Raw genomic sequence first — 16834 nt, 5'->3', positions numbered from 1 at the left:
CAGCATTCCTCTTCCACCTGAGCTGCGAGGAAGGTATAGCCTATTGACTTCACTGCAGGGGTGCAGAGCATGATTGATGGTCATGATTTTCCTGGTCTTATGATCTAGCGTCTCTAGCTCTGCCTGGGTCCAGTCTATTATTCCTGCAGTGTATCTGATAACAGGTATAGCCCAGGTGTTTATGGCTTATATGGTGTTCCCGCCATTGAGTTTGGACTTGAGGATTTTTCTAAATCTCCTGATGTATTCACTTCCAATTTTTCTTTTAACTTCAACGTGTGCGATGTTATCAGCCTGGAGAATGCCCAAATATTTGTAATGTTCTTTCTCTTCCAGGTTCTTGATGTTGCTTCCATTGGGCAGTTCTATTCCTTCTGTTTTTGTTATTTCCCCTCTATTCATTATTAATGCAGCACACTTGTCTAGTCCAAACTCCATTGCTATATCGCTACTGAATATACGGACAGTGTTGAGCAGTGATTCGATTTCTGACTGGGAATTTCCATACAACTTCAGATCGTCCATGTACAGCAGATGGTTTATTTTACATGATGTTTTAATTGTTTGGTATCCGAGGCCTGTTTTGTTTAGTATTTGTGAAAGTGGGGTCATGGCGATTACAAACAACAGAGGGGATAGTGAGTCCCCTTGGAAAATGCCTCTTCTAATGCTAACCTGTCCAAGTGTCTCGCCATTGATTGTTAACTGTGTACTCCACATGCTCATTGCTTTTTTAAATAAATATCTGAATGTTTTTGCTGACACCAGTTGTTTCTAAACATTTTAGTATCCATGTGTGAGGCAATGAATCGAAGGCTTTCTTGTAGTCAATCCATGCAACACTTAGATTGGTTTTCTAAAATCATTTTGTCAATCAGCAGCTGGTCTTTTGTGCCTCTGGTGTTTGGGCAATTTCCTTTCTATTCAACTGGAAGCTGTTTGTTAGTTAATAAGTGTTGCATCACTTCATCTGCTATTATTCCAGTTAATAATTTTAACATGGTTGGCTGGCAGGTTATCGGTCTATAATTACTTGGAACGGCACCTTTTGCTGGGTCTTTCATGATGAGATGAGTTTTCCCAGTTGTTAGCCATTGTTCAATATCACCTCCTTGCAAAATGTGATTGAACTGTTTTGATAGTTGTTTATGAAGGCTTGTTAGGTGTTTAAGCCAAAAGCCATGCAGTTCATCGTCGCCTGGAACAGTCTAATTTTTAATTTTCTTTGCTCTTTCACTTATTAATTCTGGTGTTATTATTAGATCTTGCATTTGTTGGTTACATTTTTCGACCTCTTTCACCCAGCCTGCTTTTTTATTATAATCTATTGGATTGTCCCATAATTTCCCCCAGAATTGCACTGTTTCTTCTTTATTTGGTGTTTCTGTGTTTCTTGCAGTTTCTCCTTCTATGCTTTGGTAGAAATGCCTCTGATTCGACTGGAATTGGAGATTCTGCCTGTGTGGTGTAGTTCTGGCTTCATATCTGCTAATCTTCTTTGACGCTGCTGTTATTTGCTGCTTTATTATTTCCAGGACTTCTCTAATTCTCCTTGCATCTAGGTGGTATTTTTGGATGATGATGATGATGATGATTACTACTACTACTACTACAACCAGGAGACCCAAGAATGCTGCCAGGACCTTGACACAGGCAGTAAAAACAACGGAGCTAGGGACCAATTTGGGAAAACTTTCACCGATCCATAACATCCAATGTTGAGCTTTAACTAGTTGGAGGACAATTTTGTTTGTGAAAGCTGATTCTTACAGCATGGATAACTGGGACTGCATGCCATTGTGGCATGCACACTATAAATAATATAAATATAAATAATATAAATATATTATAAACTGAACACTATAAATTGCTCTTGGACCCTGGAATTCAAATGCCAAGACATCCACAGACTCACTTAGTAATCAGCAGCCTGTTCCAAATCTGCAAATCAAAATACTGAACTAATATTAGCAAGAGAGATCACGTCCATACCCTCTCCACAGTCTTATTCTGATATTGAAGTGGATCAGCCAGCCATGATCAGATAATACTCAGAGAGTGGACTATCATCTTGTTATACCTTTCCCAGTTCCCTGAGGAGGGAGACATTCCAAAGGTGACTTATAGTTACACATACACATTGAGCATGGAAAAGCAGAGAGGCACCCAGAGAGATAGTGCTAATCTGTAAAGCAGCATGAGTTCCCCAAAGCAAAGAATAGCCCGTCATGCCATGGCTCTTGCGAGTGAGCTGCAAACATAATCCTGTTGTTTGACTAAATCTTTGTATTACCCCAGTCTCACAGACACACTGCAGGACACTGAACTCAGACCTGACTGTAGAGTTACAGTAGGTTACCTATTCAAGAACATTTCTCATATAGTGCTAACCTAGTGCTAATGACAGAGCAGGGCTGCACAACTTTGGCTCTCCTGCATATATTGGACTACAGTTCCCATAATCCCTGAATGGGATTATTAATCCCTGAATGGGATTAACTGTGGCTGGGGATGATGGGAGTCATTGTCCAAAAACAGCTGGAGGGCTGAAGTTGTGCAGCCTTGACTTAGAGCTTAAGGACTGCCTTCTTCCACATGAACCTGACCAGATCTTCAAATCATTTTCAAATGCTCTATTCCAGCCCCCTTTCCCACAACTGAGGACCATGGCAACTAGGGATGGAAGCTTACCTGTAGTGGTACCCAGACTCTTTCTTCTCCTTGTTGATGTAATAGTGTGGGGGACCTCTCTTCAGGTGGGATGGGAAAGGAAACAAAACACATTTGATAAGACTAAATAACAACAGTTCTTTAAGCATTATGGTTACTACTTCTGGAAGTGCATAAGCACAGTGATTTCAAAATGCTTACAGATATGTTAATGGCCTTTCTCCACACTGGGGTCAGGTGCCTTGCTTGGTTACAAAGTTTCTACTCAGCCTCCCTCCTGAGGGCTATTGGGTCTTCCCCTGAACAGGCCTTGGAGAACAGGTTCACCCTGCCTCCACCTAAGCCCCACTTCTCTCTGCACTAGACCTGGTGAAACCTCTGGTTCACCTTCTCCACTCTTCACTCACTGTCCTCCAACTAACCAACTGTTTTCTGTCACCTCTCTCACACGTTTTTTGCCTTCTCCCTCCTGCATTCCAAGCAGGGTATCTCTTTCCCTCCTGCAGGGGTCTCACTGCTGCTTTTGCTCCACCTCCTGCACATACTTAGACATTTCTATAAACATAAGTTCCAAAACACATGTACAAATGCAATGCAATAGATACACTGTAGTATTAAGAAGCAATACTAACAAATACAAAACTTCACAGAGGGGGGTTGCAAACCAAAGGAGCTAGAGCATTACGCTTAATGAGGGCAAGGACTTTGTTACATTCCCTACTAGAGAGGTTCAGCTGGAGCATTTCCAGATGAGGCTTTTGGCTCAAAATGGAGGGTTCACATATCGGCCGGATTTGTACCAAAATCTGTGTGAGATATTGGAGAGCACTTCACACCTGATCCGGTTTTTTCATTGCATGTTAGAGAGCCTAGCCCGATTTATGTCTTGGATTTTAAAAAATCCACTTTTGCATCTGTTTTTGGAGGCAAATTGAACTCGCAGTAAAGCTGTGGTAAATTTTTAATTTTTTTCAGTTGGAGATTGCTGGTCTGAAATGAGTGCTGTGGTTCCTCTGCTCCTTCTTATTGTATTGCTTTTATTAGCGTGCTTGTTTCTAAATGATTGTTAACTGCTTTGGGGGCCCTTTTTTGGCAGGTTAGACATGCTCAAACACCATTTAAATGAGATAGATAGATAGATAGATAGATAGATAGATAGATAGATAGATAGATAGGTAACATAAACAAAAAGATCTTGTTCAGGCAAAACAGCTGTAAAAATGTTGAAGGAAGGATTCAAATTAGCAAGATTTATCAGGGGAAAGCTGTGCAACTTTCTCACATATCAATCGTGTAGTGGCTGAGAGAGGACATATATATGGAGGGGTTTGTGACCCGTGCAGTGTCGGGGGCTGGGGCAGGAGTGGGGGGGAGACCAAGTGGAGGGCTCTCTATTTCTATTGCATCTTCAATAAGGGCCGAAGTCGAAGAGCTGCCTACTCTTGATAGGTATGCCATGGTGATCATTATACAGCTAGATCATAGATAACTTTTGAAAATTAATGTATACTTCCCCCCTTCTCGCTCTAATGCCCAGATTAACCAGAGATGGGGTTCCCTGGAGTCTTATATACAGGGTCTCCAGTCTGCACAAGCAGCCCTGCTAGTTGCAGGGGATTTCAGTGCAAGACTGGGTAGTGATGATGCGGCCTTATATGCAAAATTCCATTTACAATCCCCCAGCATTGATATTCCCGGCCCATTGTCGGCTAGGAAATTTAAAGATAAGGTGGGGACATTTGCAGGTCTGCATCTAGCACAAACATTCCGTGGCTTGAGTTTATATGTCCTTAGTGGAGCTACGGTACATGACCATCCGGCTGAGTTTATGTATTGGTCTAGTGTCAGATTTTCCACCATTGATTATATGGCTATTTCCTCTGACCTTTTGGGTTATTTGGGGAAATTCAGAATTGCCCCTCGCCCAGATAGTGATCATTTACCTAGTGAATTACATCTGATCCTGGGTAGATGGTTCCCACGGCTAGAGCCCTCTAATTTTAGGGAAGGCATGTTAGACAGTCTTCCATCTATAGCTAAATGGTCAGTGGACCTGGGAGAAAGGGTGACTTTACTTCTTCATTCTGAACCTCTTAGTCTGATACATGACGAGATAGTTTTAGGGGGTATAGATGCAGAAATTCCCTTATTCTATCAGAAAGTAGTAGCACTGCTTCAACCTCTATTGACTCGGGATCAGGATAAGAGAGGGTCAAAGAATTTTCCACGATCTGAAATCTGGTTTGATAAGGAATGCATTGATGCAAAAAAGAAGCTGCTGCGACAGTATCAGACCTATGTGGGAAAGCCCTGTTCAATGTCATCTTATGCTTTGGTACAAGCCAAGAGGCATTATAAACAGCTACTGAAAACTAAAAAGAGGGAAGTGGATAGAGTTGTGTGGAATCAATTAATAGAGGCTGCTCAACTTAAAAATTCATCTTTATTCTGGCATATTATTGCACGACAGAGCAGGCGTCCTTTAAGGTCTGATTGTCAAATAACAGCAGCAGCCTGGGAAGAGCATTTCTGTAAGTTGTATAGGAAATTGGAAGCGAATGTTGAGATTCCAGAGCTAAATATTGACACCTTAACTGAATGGCCATTGGTATCGTGTGCAGAAATTGCTTCGCCTGTCAAACAATTAAAACCAGGAAAAGCAACTGGTGCCAATTATATATCGGCGGAGGTAATGTCTTGCAATTTAGAATGGTGGACCCTGGTATTGGCAGCATTGTTTTCTTATATTGACAGGACAGCATGTGTACCAAAAGACTGGGGAGTTGCTATCGTGGTCCCCATATATAAGAAGGGTGATTGGAAGCTGCCAGGGTATTACCACCCTATCAGTCTTCTTAGCATAGTGAGTAAGCTGTACACTAGACATTTGTATAATAATCTGGTAGATTGGCTTAGCACAGAAAAGATCCTAGCAGAGGAGCAAAATGGTTTCAGGGCAGGTAGCGGACCCAGCCTTGGTACTTCAACATTTAGCCGAGAAATATACAGGAAAGTCAAATTCTACATTATATGCTGCGTTCGTAGATTTTAAATATGCATTTGATCTAATCTTAAGGGAAATGCTTTGGGGGAAATGGGTAAGATCATCCATTGATAGGCGGTTGTTACTCTTAATAATTAAGATGCATGAAAATTCAAGAATAAGGGTGCGTTGCAGTAATAAAGGGCATCTTACAAATGAAATCAAACAAGTAGAGGGGTCAGGTAGGGGTGTATTTTGGCCCCAATGTTGTTCAATTTCTATATTAATAACTTAGTTACTCAGATGAATAACCAGGATTTTCACCCTGATAAGCTGGCCAATAGACACTTGAATATACTCCTATATGCGGATGACGCAGTGATTTTATCACGAACCCCAATTGGCCTCAAGAGAGCCCTTAATGCTTTGGTGCCCTACTGTGATTCACAGGCGATCACCATAAATTATGAAAAGACCAAGGTGATGGCTTTTGTCAACAAACCTAAGAAGCAGTGTTGGATGTTGAATGGACATAGACTTGAACAGGTATCACAGTTTAAGTATTTGGGTATAGTCTTCCAGACCAATACTAGGAGGAATGTGCACAAGGAATATATAATACAAAAAGGCAGCAGCAGCTAGGTATCCTCCTTTCATAGGAGGCAAGGTGCACAGTTTGTTCCGGCTGCCCTTAAACTTTTTTCAGCCATAGTCCAGCCTTCCCTCCTTTATGGAGCGCAGCTAGGTATCTATTCAACCTTGCCAGGCTGGAGGCAATCCAATCAAAGTTATTGAGAAGTGTCCTCCAACTACCCCGGGATGTCCCCAATGCATTCCTACGATTGGAAGTAGGCTGGATTCAGGTGGAGGCAAGTGTTTGGTTGGTAATATTTGAATATTGGCTGAAGCTGATTTTTCAGCCAGTAGGACTAGCACCCCTAGTGTTGAGTGATACATATAAGTCTAGGTGGAAATATTATGGGGAGAAGGGGTTGAGTTACTATGGCTTCTCCAGCGATGCTTTAGTTGTCTTGGGCTATGGGAGAGCAAGATCATGTCTGCACCAATGCATTATGGATATGGAGAAACAGATGGACAGAAGCCAGATAGGGGCTGACACCTATTTAGGTAATCAAACATCACTGTCTGGCCCAGCAAGATACCTTAATAAAATATTAGTACCTAGTTTCCGGAGGGCTCTGACGCTGGCCCGGTGTAATGCCTTAGAAATGGTTGTCTGGGAGGGGAGATACTATAAGATCCCTATAAGGAGCGTGTCTGCCCTTGTGGTTCTGTGGAAGTGGAGTCAATGGCCCATGTTATCTTGAACTATCAGTTTTATCGAACTTTGCGGGAGAGATATATAAGTCCTTTTTTAACAGCATACCCCAGTTATTCTGAACAGTTCTATCTGGAATTACTTTTGACAGACGGTTGGGATGTAATATCTTACAACATGGCGAAGTATTGTTTTTTGGCTAATAAGACTAGGATAAGAAATGTTGAGAAGCGAGATATGGGGCTGGATTGATTTAAATGTTAGATTATTACAATGCATGGAGCCCTCTGTTTTATGTAATGGATGAACTTGGGTGTTATGGTTCTGTTTTATGTTTCAACAGTTTATTATTTTATTTGACCAAGTTCATTTTTATGTAAAGCTTACTTTACGTAAAGCTTTTGTACTTTGTGTTTTGCTTGTCGAATGACCGTAACAATAAAGATTTGATTTGAGTTGCACCTAACAGAATCTGTGATAAACTGATAATTGTGCAAGCCACTTCTTCAACACAGCATTCTTTCTCATTGCCTAATATAGTGCGACCAGAACCTGGTTTGATGTGGATCATAAATCCTTAGCACAAACAACAAAGACAATGACTAAATGCAAGAACATAGATCTCAAATATCTCCAAAGTGATACATAACTGGTTTTCCTGTGAGTGCCTTTCTATTTAAATATTTGTGGCATTCTCCCTTGTTATAAGAATTTTTAAAATGTTAGGTGTCATGCAATGTAAATGAACCTCAGGCTTGATTATGAAACCATCTTTCAGCTAGGAGCACCCCTGGCCAATGTTACTTTTGTATTTTTTATGAGGAGCACCCCAGGCCAAAATTCCTATTGCATTTGTATGAGTTGGGTAGCATCTTACCAGCATTCTAGGCACCAGTTGAAGCTATTGTGCTGTTCTCTGCAGGGGAGATGGAAAAGAATGAAAAGAGAGAGGAACAGTGGGAAGAAACTGTGTTTATGGGCAGATTCAAAAGGACAAAATGAAAATAGGAATGATAGGGGATAATTTTAATTCCCATTTTACACTGAGCAGCCTTTTCTGAAATTAAGTGCTTTTGTCAGTGTATTTCAGGAGTCAAGCTTCTAAAGTCTCTATTGGCAGTGACAGAAAAGCGAACATGTAAAATAGCCCCTTAATTTTCTGCCATATGTGTCTGTATTTTTTGTTTGCTTTTCTATCTTGTGGGATAATATCCAATTCAGTAATAAAAGATCAGTGCTTTTAGTAGGTGGTATATTTGCAAAGTGCAACATTTGTTTGTTTCAGATAATAAATAAATACAAAGGCATCCAAAGATCAGTTGAATCTGGAATACATGTCTTAACTAGAAATGGGTAAAACATAGGAAACTGCCTTATACCAAGTCAGGCCATTGGTCCATCTAGCTCCGTATTGTCTACACAGACTGGCAGTGGCTTCTCCAAAGTTGCAGGCAGGAATCTCTCTTAGCCCTATCTTGGGGATGCCAGGGAGGGAACTTGGAACCTTCTGCAAGATGCTCTTCTCAGAGTGGCTCCATCCCCTAAGGGGACTATCTTACAGTGCTCACATGTTGTCTCTGATTCAAATGCAATCCAGGGCAGACCCTGCTTAGCAAAGGGAACAATGTATGCCTGCTACCATAAGACCAGCTCTTCTCCCATAGAATTATTACTATGATCCTAAGAAATGTCATTAATTATATCTAAATTATTTTACATTCTTGCAACACTTGTTTCCTCACAGCCCCACTTGGGAATGAAATAACTCCCCACATCTGACGTCAGATGCAGGGGGCGTGTTGAGGCTGAAAGGCGCAGCCCCTGATTGGCGGCGTCCCGGGTTCTTTGAACCCATTCGTCTAATGGTGGCTCTGCCCCTGTATATATACAGTCTATTGTGGTCAATGGACCAGAAGTACCAAATACTACTTTAAAACTCCTATATGAAGCATGTAGAAGATTATTTGGACAATCTGCACCCTGCCCGTGCATAGAGGAATGCACTAGGATTGTGTTGGAATGTCTGTAAAGATAATGTTGGTCTTTTAATCATGTTGGTCAGTTCTAAGGTGGGGGCTGGAATATCACATGAATTAGCCCATTATTTTGGAATTGAAAATAGTCCAGAAAAATCCTGGCAAGTCCATGTATATTATAAAGTGAATTTTCTAAAACATAGTAGTAGTAGTAATTTCCTGAAATACTCACTTAACTTTGAGTAGAGAGGTGAATTTAAGGCATGATGAACTCTGCCAGTTTCCTACAATAACGTGCTTTTCCAATAAAGTAACACCTTGTTTTTCCCCAGACTGAATTTGTTTTGGAAATAACTTCTCAATTTCATTACATAACAAGCATGACAAGTGTGTCTTCGTGCACTTTATATTCCTTCCATGCGTTTTAATGAACAGCTCAAGTATTTACGCATATAAGAATTTAGGAAATCCCTTGTTGGGCCACAGTAAGGTTCAGCTAGTACATCAATTTGTCCCCAACGTAGAGATGTACAGAAAGCTCTTGAGAAATTTCAGTTTTCTTATAGAAATTCATTTGAATACTGTAGAAGATTCTCACATGTTTCTGACTGGGAGGAATCCTGAAATTTGCTTTGAATGTCACTTTTTTGACATTTCAGTGCCAACTCAAGCACTATAGTCTCCATCAATGTCTTCAGATGGTGATGGGCATCCATCACTTTTATTCTCAGTCTCTGGTACCCTGAACGAGTAGCTATCAGGATCCAGCTACCATAGCTGATAGCCATTGATAGAGCAAGCCTCCATAAATTTGTCTAATCTTTTTCAAAAGCAATTTATGCTAGTAGTGAAGGTTTCTCAAGGTAATTACACACTGAAAAAGTACTCTTGTCTGCCCTGAATCTTCTGCCAATCAGTTTCATTAGGTGTCCTGAGCTTGTGGTATTTTGAGAGAGAGAAAATTTTCTCTCTCAGCTTTCTTCATGTCATTCATATTTCATTAGGCTTCTGTCATACCTCTGCTTAGCTGTCTATTTCCTAAATTCAAGCATCCAAACTCTTTAGCCTTACCTTGTAGGAAAAATATGTTACAACACTTGCATAATTTTAATTTAATCATTTGTATATTTTCTTGCTCCATGATCTATTTTAGGCAGGAAAACTAGAACTGAACATAGTCTAAAGCAGGGTTTCTCAACGTGTGGGTCCCCAGATGTTATTGGACTTCAACTCCCATAATCCCCAGCCCCAGTGGCCTTTGGCTGGGAATTATGGGAGTTGAAGTCCAATTACATCTGGGGACCCACACATTGAGAATCCCTGGTCTAAAGGACCACTGAATCAAACCATACAATTAAGCTACAGTTTGGGTTCATGCCCCAGGTACATCCACTGGTCTAAACTAGAGGTGGCTGAAGGTCTTTTGGGCAGTTCAGGTAATAGCCCAATCAGAAATATGATATAATTATCATTTCAAATGGGATAACAAACTAAGACTGGATCCATATAACCCTAAGACTGGATCCAGTTACCCCTGCTAACTGGGCAAAGAGGCACCTTTTAACGTGGTGATTCTCTTTATTCAGCAGGAGGAGAGTAACTGGCCCTATCCACCCCCAGCACAGCATCCCTCCAGTGACTGTTGCTGGTGTCTATCTTATGTTTCTTTTTAGACTGTGAGCCCTTTGGGGACAGGGATCCATCTTATTTATTTATTATTTCTCTGTGTAAACCACCCTGAGCCATTTTTGGAAGCGCGGTATATTAATTCGATTTCTATACCGCCCTTCCAAAAATGGCTCATGGCGGTTTACAAAGAGAAATAAAGCAAATAAGATGGCTCCCTGTCCCCAAAGGGCTCACATTCTAAAAAGAAACATAGGACACACACCAGCAACAGTCACTGGAAGTACTGTGCTGGGGATGGATAGGGCAAGTTACTCTCCCCCTGCTAAATAAAGAGAATCACCATGGTAAAAGGTGCCTCTTTGCCCAGTTAGCAGGGGTTAATAATAATAATAGAGCCCCTGGTGGTGCAGAAGACCCCCTGGTGGCGCAGTGGTAAAACTGCCGCCCTTTTATGTTGTTGTAAACTGCCCAGAGTCGGAAGTTTAGGGTGGCCTACATATTTGAAAAATACATACATACATAAATTTCATAGGAACAGTGGTTGAAGTACAACGTTAATAACTCCCATTATGAACTGAGTCCAAGCCCCACAAAAAGTCTGGTTCTGGCTTGTATTGATTTTGCCAACAAGCCCTTCCTGCCAGCCTCCATTCCCAAACAAATGAATGTTTGGAAGGAGGGGAAACTGGTGATAAGGAAAGCTTACTGGTGACAGAAGAGGCCTTGTAGGCCTCATCTTTAAGGTCTGGATGCTACTAAGCATGCTCAGGAGTGTCATGTCCTTTTGGTGTGCTTGCAAGTTGTAGTTTCTTTCCTATACCTCCTGACTGAATGTCTCCTCTCTGCAGTAATCACTTCCAAGGATCAGTTCCTTTGTTTCACAAGTGTGACTTTGCTCCCAGCCCTCCAGCCTATCTCTCCTTTCCAAACGTCTTGCTTTGCTTTTGCTTTGTTTCCATTTGCTTTGTTGGCCTCAGAACAAGATGATAGGGAGTGGAGGAGGTATCTGCACCTATTTTCTCCATCACCTTCATGAGTGGTATATAGAATGGATAGAAAGTGAGCTTCCATAGCTGCCCTTGAAGCTACTCGGAGTCTTGTCATAGCTATGCTGCTCTGGATGCCTCGGGAAAAGCTTGGCTTCCCCCTCATCACCAGCCCCCTTCTTTTTAATTAAGGGCTGACATTTGGGGCAATTCCATCTCTCTCGTGAGAGTTCCTGCTCCTGTGGGATTGCAAACTCTTGAGGATCCTACAGGAGTGGCCCATTGCCCTGGCAACAGGAATACTTGAATGCTAGTCCAGTACCTGTCTTTCAACTAGCATGGCCAGCTTTACAGGGAGCCTACCTGCTTCCTCATTGGGGCAATTATATATATGACTCATGAGTGTGGCCATATGTGCTGGCAACTACAGCTATGGTGTCTAGTCCCAGAAAACTTGCAAAGCAGACACAATAAGCCTGAGTCCATCAGCTGTATAGTGTGGCCTACTAGGTGCTTGAGCTGGTCTTGTGGTAGCAAGCATGACTTGTCCCCATAGCTAAGCAGGGTCTGCCCTGGTTGCATCTGAATGGGAGACTTGATGTGTGAGCACTGCAAGATATTCCCCTCAGGGGATGAAGCCACTCTGGGAAGAGCAGAAGCTTTCAAGTTCCCTCCCTGGCTTCTCCAAGATAGGGCTGAGAGAGATTCCTGCCTGCAACCTTGGAGAAGCCGCTGCCAGTCTGTGAAGACAATACTCAGCTAGACAGACCAATGGTCTGACTCAGTATATGGCAGTTTCCTATGTTCCTATGTTCCTTTTGCAGTCCCAGACAGGCGGCAAAAGCAGGAAACCTGTCAAGCATCTAGTGGGCCACCATACATGGCTGTTGCTCTGTGTTTAGCTTGGTGAGTAAGTTCTAGTGACCAGGTTTGAATAAAGTTCTGTTGTGAGAATTGTTGACATAGTATATTCACTCTGTGAATGATCATAGCTGATCAGTCTGCTAGCTGCTGAAAACATTATCCTCAGATCTTGCCGGGGGAACGTAGCAGTAAACATGCCAATGTTTACACAACAACTCATAAAGAGTCAATGGGAAATGTATTGAGTAAATTATTGATTGCAAATGATATGCCAAGCTCTGCCATTTAAATGTGCCTGCCTTTTGCCCTTTTCATTTTTTATATTGTTTGGTCAATTTACTGCTTTAGAGATGAGGCATGAATAAACACTTGTCAGAGAGGCAAATTATTTGTCTGCATAGCACACTAAGCTTGCAGATGGATATTCTACTCAGCTTTGGTCAGCAGCAGTAAGCAATGCCCTCAGGCAATTGCCTGCAGAAAGTAGGCTAAATTAAGGAGCTGGAAAGTGCAGTCAGCCTCAAGGAATTAGCAGAGCCCACCACTAGGGTGCATATGTTTAGAACACTTAATGTGGATTAATTAACAGCCTTTAACCATATTCAAATGCACCAGATGCAACATTTTAAAACACATTCCCAATATCTCCCTCAAAGACATAGTAGGAATAGTACTAGAAAACAGAGTATTTACATTGCATTTTCATATTTTCAATGTGTACTTAAGGATAACATTGGGATTCTAATAGCTTGATCTCCGGCACTTCACAGATGAAAATCGGGACATTTAAAAGCCCATATTAGCACAACAAAGATCACTGCCTGCACTTCTGCACCATCACCATAACACATTCCTGATGCTTCTCCTCTACCTGATATACATTAAATTGACTTGGGGGGTGGGGGGAGTTTAATATCATGTTTAGTTTCACAATGGTGCTGCTCTTACTTCTTGTGGATTGACTAGCTTTTTTTCATCTAGTTTTTGTGGGTGGCTGATGTTAAATATGCTATTTGGTTGCTTTGCTCTGCTCCTTATTTAATTGTTCTGCTTTAAATGTTATTTCATTTTTGTTCTTGAAGTTGCTTGGGTGGTTTGCAAGAACAGCAGGGTATAATTTTTAATAATTTAAAAAAAAATCTTGAAAACATTTTTAAAAATTAGAGATTTACTAGGGACAGGTCGTAACTGTCCCTAGCAACTGTTCTTTGCCTGCTAACTTGGCAAAGAGGCACCATTTAATGTGGTGATTCTCTTTATTTAGCAGGGGGAGAGTAATTGGCCCAATCCACTCCCAGCACAGTACCTCCAGTGACTGTTGCTGGTGTCTATCTTGTGTTTCTTTTTAGATTGTGAGCCCTTTGGGAACAGGGATCCATCTTATTCATTTATTATTTCTTGGTGTAAACTGCCCTGAGCCATTTTTGGAAGGGTGGTATAGAAATTTCATATATCTATCTATCTATCTATCTATCTATCTATCTATCTATCAGGGACAGTTGGTATATCAGCAACCCATATTAGTGAGAGTATAGAAGAACCAGAGGGTGATAGTTCTAAATTACTCCATCAGTGGAGCCAAAGATGTAAGTACTGCTCAACGCTTTATCTCCAATGCTGATTTAATGTTAGCAACTGAAATCCTATCTGAAAAATAATACTAGGTGGAGTCAAGCAAATTGAATGCTTGAAATCAGATGCATATTGTTGCTGGAGCTGGGACCCTGGTAGCATCTGCTCTCAGCGGCAAAGTCTCATAGTGACCACTGGGGGGGCTTCAGGGTCATGGATGACAAGTGCGGGACTCCTCCGCTCTTTGTTGTGACAGAGGCTTTAGTCTCTATTTAGTCTCTCCCTGGGATGGCTGTTTGTTTTAGTCTCTCTCTCTTCAGCCATGAGCTGCAGGTAAAATAAACTGCAGGCTCTCTTTCAATTTGTTTGTTACCTTCTGAAATAAATCTTGGTTCTTCAGTCCTAAAGAACTGTCTCGTGGCCTCTTGTTTTGCTGCTTTCTCACCAAACTGGTTTGGTTTTGCTATTTGGGGACTGAACTGCCATTCTTCCTCTACAGTTAGGGTTGCCATATTCTGGCTCTCCAAATCTGGGTGCCTAATTTGCATATTATGCAAATTGGCTTGAAAATAATTTTTGAGCAGAATAATGACTGCACGTTTTGCTCCATAATTCCACTTCTACAAGGGCTAGAGCTTAGCTTTTTAAAAAAGAAAAAAGAAAAGAAAGCTGAAATCCGGGTGGATCTGGGTGGGCTAAGCAATCTGGGTGAGATGCTTAAAACCTGGTTGAAACCCGGAATTTTGCGGGGCATGGCAACTCAGTTGTTTGTTGTGGGAGTGGCTTATAGAGTTGTTATTCCTTTGTTCCAGCAGGAACAGTATAGGAAGGAATGCAGGAAGTATTGGTAATATGTCCTACTAAGGCTGAGCTGAAAGTTCTTTCTTAGCTTATTTTTTATTGTTTTGCAGATTTCAGGGGTTGGGAAGGGATTCCTAGCTTACCTTTTCTATTGCTTCTGAGCGTTTTGGGATCCTGACAGTGACAGACACAGCACTCTCCAAAGTATCAACCACCTGTAGCTTTCTTCCTTTTGTCTTCCCAGGATTTCCTAGAGTGACTGAGGGCAAGAAGAGCAGCACCCTTCTGAAATCAGGGAATGAAAAAGAATAGTGGCCACAAGGCACTCTGACTTTGGGGGCTGTTGGGACTGGTAGCATTAGCTTGATTGCCAACTTCACCCCATTTTGCACCCCCACAAAAATTGCTCAAATCTCCCCCTACCACAAGTAACAGCCAGTTAATGGAAAGGGCAAAATTGGGTGTCACTTTGGCTCAGCCCTAGTAAAATCTCGGAAAATGTGGATCACCTGACATACACATTAGCTCCAGTGGCCTCAATAGTATTGTGACATCAGCATGGTGAAGTACTTTCATGACCTGGCAGCCTACATGACCCACAGTTTATGTAGCATATCTGTAGTTTAGGAGTTTTTCTCTAGGTTGCTGAAGTTGTCTATTTAGTTTTGGTTACTGAGCATGCTCAGTATGTATTCCTGCTTTGCTAACTGCAGACCTGTGTTTTTGTTAACTGGTTAATCAGTAAAGCAACACTGTATAGAGCTCAAGGAATGTGCATATTTACACTTTATACATTCCCAACACAACATTTTGTGGCAACAAACAAAGCAAAAGTGACAGATACGTTGGAAAACGGGAGGTGTCTATTACTCCTGTTCATTTTGGCAGGAAGCAGTTTCAAGAGACCGTTGCCTGAATCTCGGCCTATGTGTGAATTAATTCCAGAGTGCAAGAGAGTGGTCTTCTTTATGAAGTGTACATCTTATATATGATATGTATTCTTATCGGCTTTACACTCTCCCGGCTACCAGACCAGTCCATCATTGGACCAGTTTTTGGTCCATCATCCAGTTTTCCTTCTCTGTGTTGACCCTATGGATATATTTACTGTATTGTAGATCAGAAAGAAAGTGAAACAAATTATCGTTATAGATAATTATCCAAAGACCTTTCACTTGCAGCAGCGAGCATTTTCTCTCATGCCAGGAGCTTGAAGCAGAACAGTAATTTTTGACCATGTCCTAGGGCAGGGATGGGGAACCTTGGCACTCCAGCTGTTTTTGGACTACAACTCCCATAATCCCCAGCCACAGAGGCCAATAGCTAGGGATTATGGGAATTGTAGGCCAACATCTGCAGGAGTGCCAAGGTTCCCCATCCCTGTCCTAGGGCATACTGAGAGTTGCAAGAGAACCATTAGTGTGCTGTGACAAAGAAAGACCCCTGTGAGCTCAAAGTACCAATGAGGGAGGGTTGTTGTTTTTTTACATCAGCATGCCACATAAAAATAGTATCCCCACCAGCAGCTGGAAATGGTACAGTCTTCTCTACAACACCAGGCCAGTTCAGTTTTGCCCCCCTCATAGGAACATAGGAAACATAGGAAACTGCCATATACTGAGTCAGACCATTGATCTATCTAGCTCAGTATTGTCTTCACAGACTGGCAGCAGCTTCTCCAAGGTTGCAGGCAGGAATCTCACTCAGCCCTATCTTGGAGAAGCCAGGGAGGGAACTTGAAAGCTTCTGCTCTTCCCAGAGTGGCTTCATCCCCTGAGAGGAATATCTTGCAGTGCTCACACATCAAGTCTCCCATTCAGATGCAACCAGGGCAGACCCTGTTTAGCTATGGGGACAAGTCATGCTTGCTACCACAAGACCAGTTCTCCTCTCTTGAACAACCTTGGTTTGGCTCGGGGGGGGGGTGTCACATTTTTTTTAAAAAAATGTACTTGCCCCCTCGGAGGTGGCTTCTCCGAGGCTGCAGGGGGGTCCACGGAGGTTCCCCCTCCCCCTACTGGCCTTCCTAATGCCAGAAGCCATGGCCTCCAAAATGGCCACAGCAATGGGAGGA

The 16834-nt window shown here is 42.0% G+C and overlaps 1 protein-coding gene across 6 annotated transcripts in view; it reads left to right on the top strand.

The window, feature by feature from the left end:
* The window catches only part of CDH18 (cadherin 18), an 896981-nt gene that overhangs the window by 167226 nt on the left and 712921 nt on the right, over positions 1–16834 (top strand). Inside the window, exon 2 of one of the 6 annotated variants that reach the window (XM_053243961.1) lies at positions 7473–7592. The exons of the other annotated variants lie outside the window; for them this stretch is intronic. The gene's annotated coding sequence lies outside the window, so the exon portion shown is untranslated. The remainder of the gene's footprint in view (positions 1–7472; positions 7593–16834) is intronic. 6 annotated transcript variants of the gene reach the window in all.

Source organism: Hemicordylus capensis, chromosome 4, assembly GCF_027244095.1.
Source record: "Hemicordylus capensis ecotype Gifberg chromosome 4, rHemCap1.1.pri, whole genome shotgun sequence".
Lineage (NCBI taxonomy): Eukaryota > Metazoa > Chordata > Lepidosauria > Squamata > Cordylidae > Hemicordylus > Hemicordylus capensis.
The sequence above is the reverse complement of the archived record's forward strand: the minus strand, read 5'-3'. Positions and strand labels throughout refer to the sequence as shown.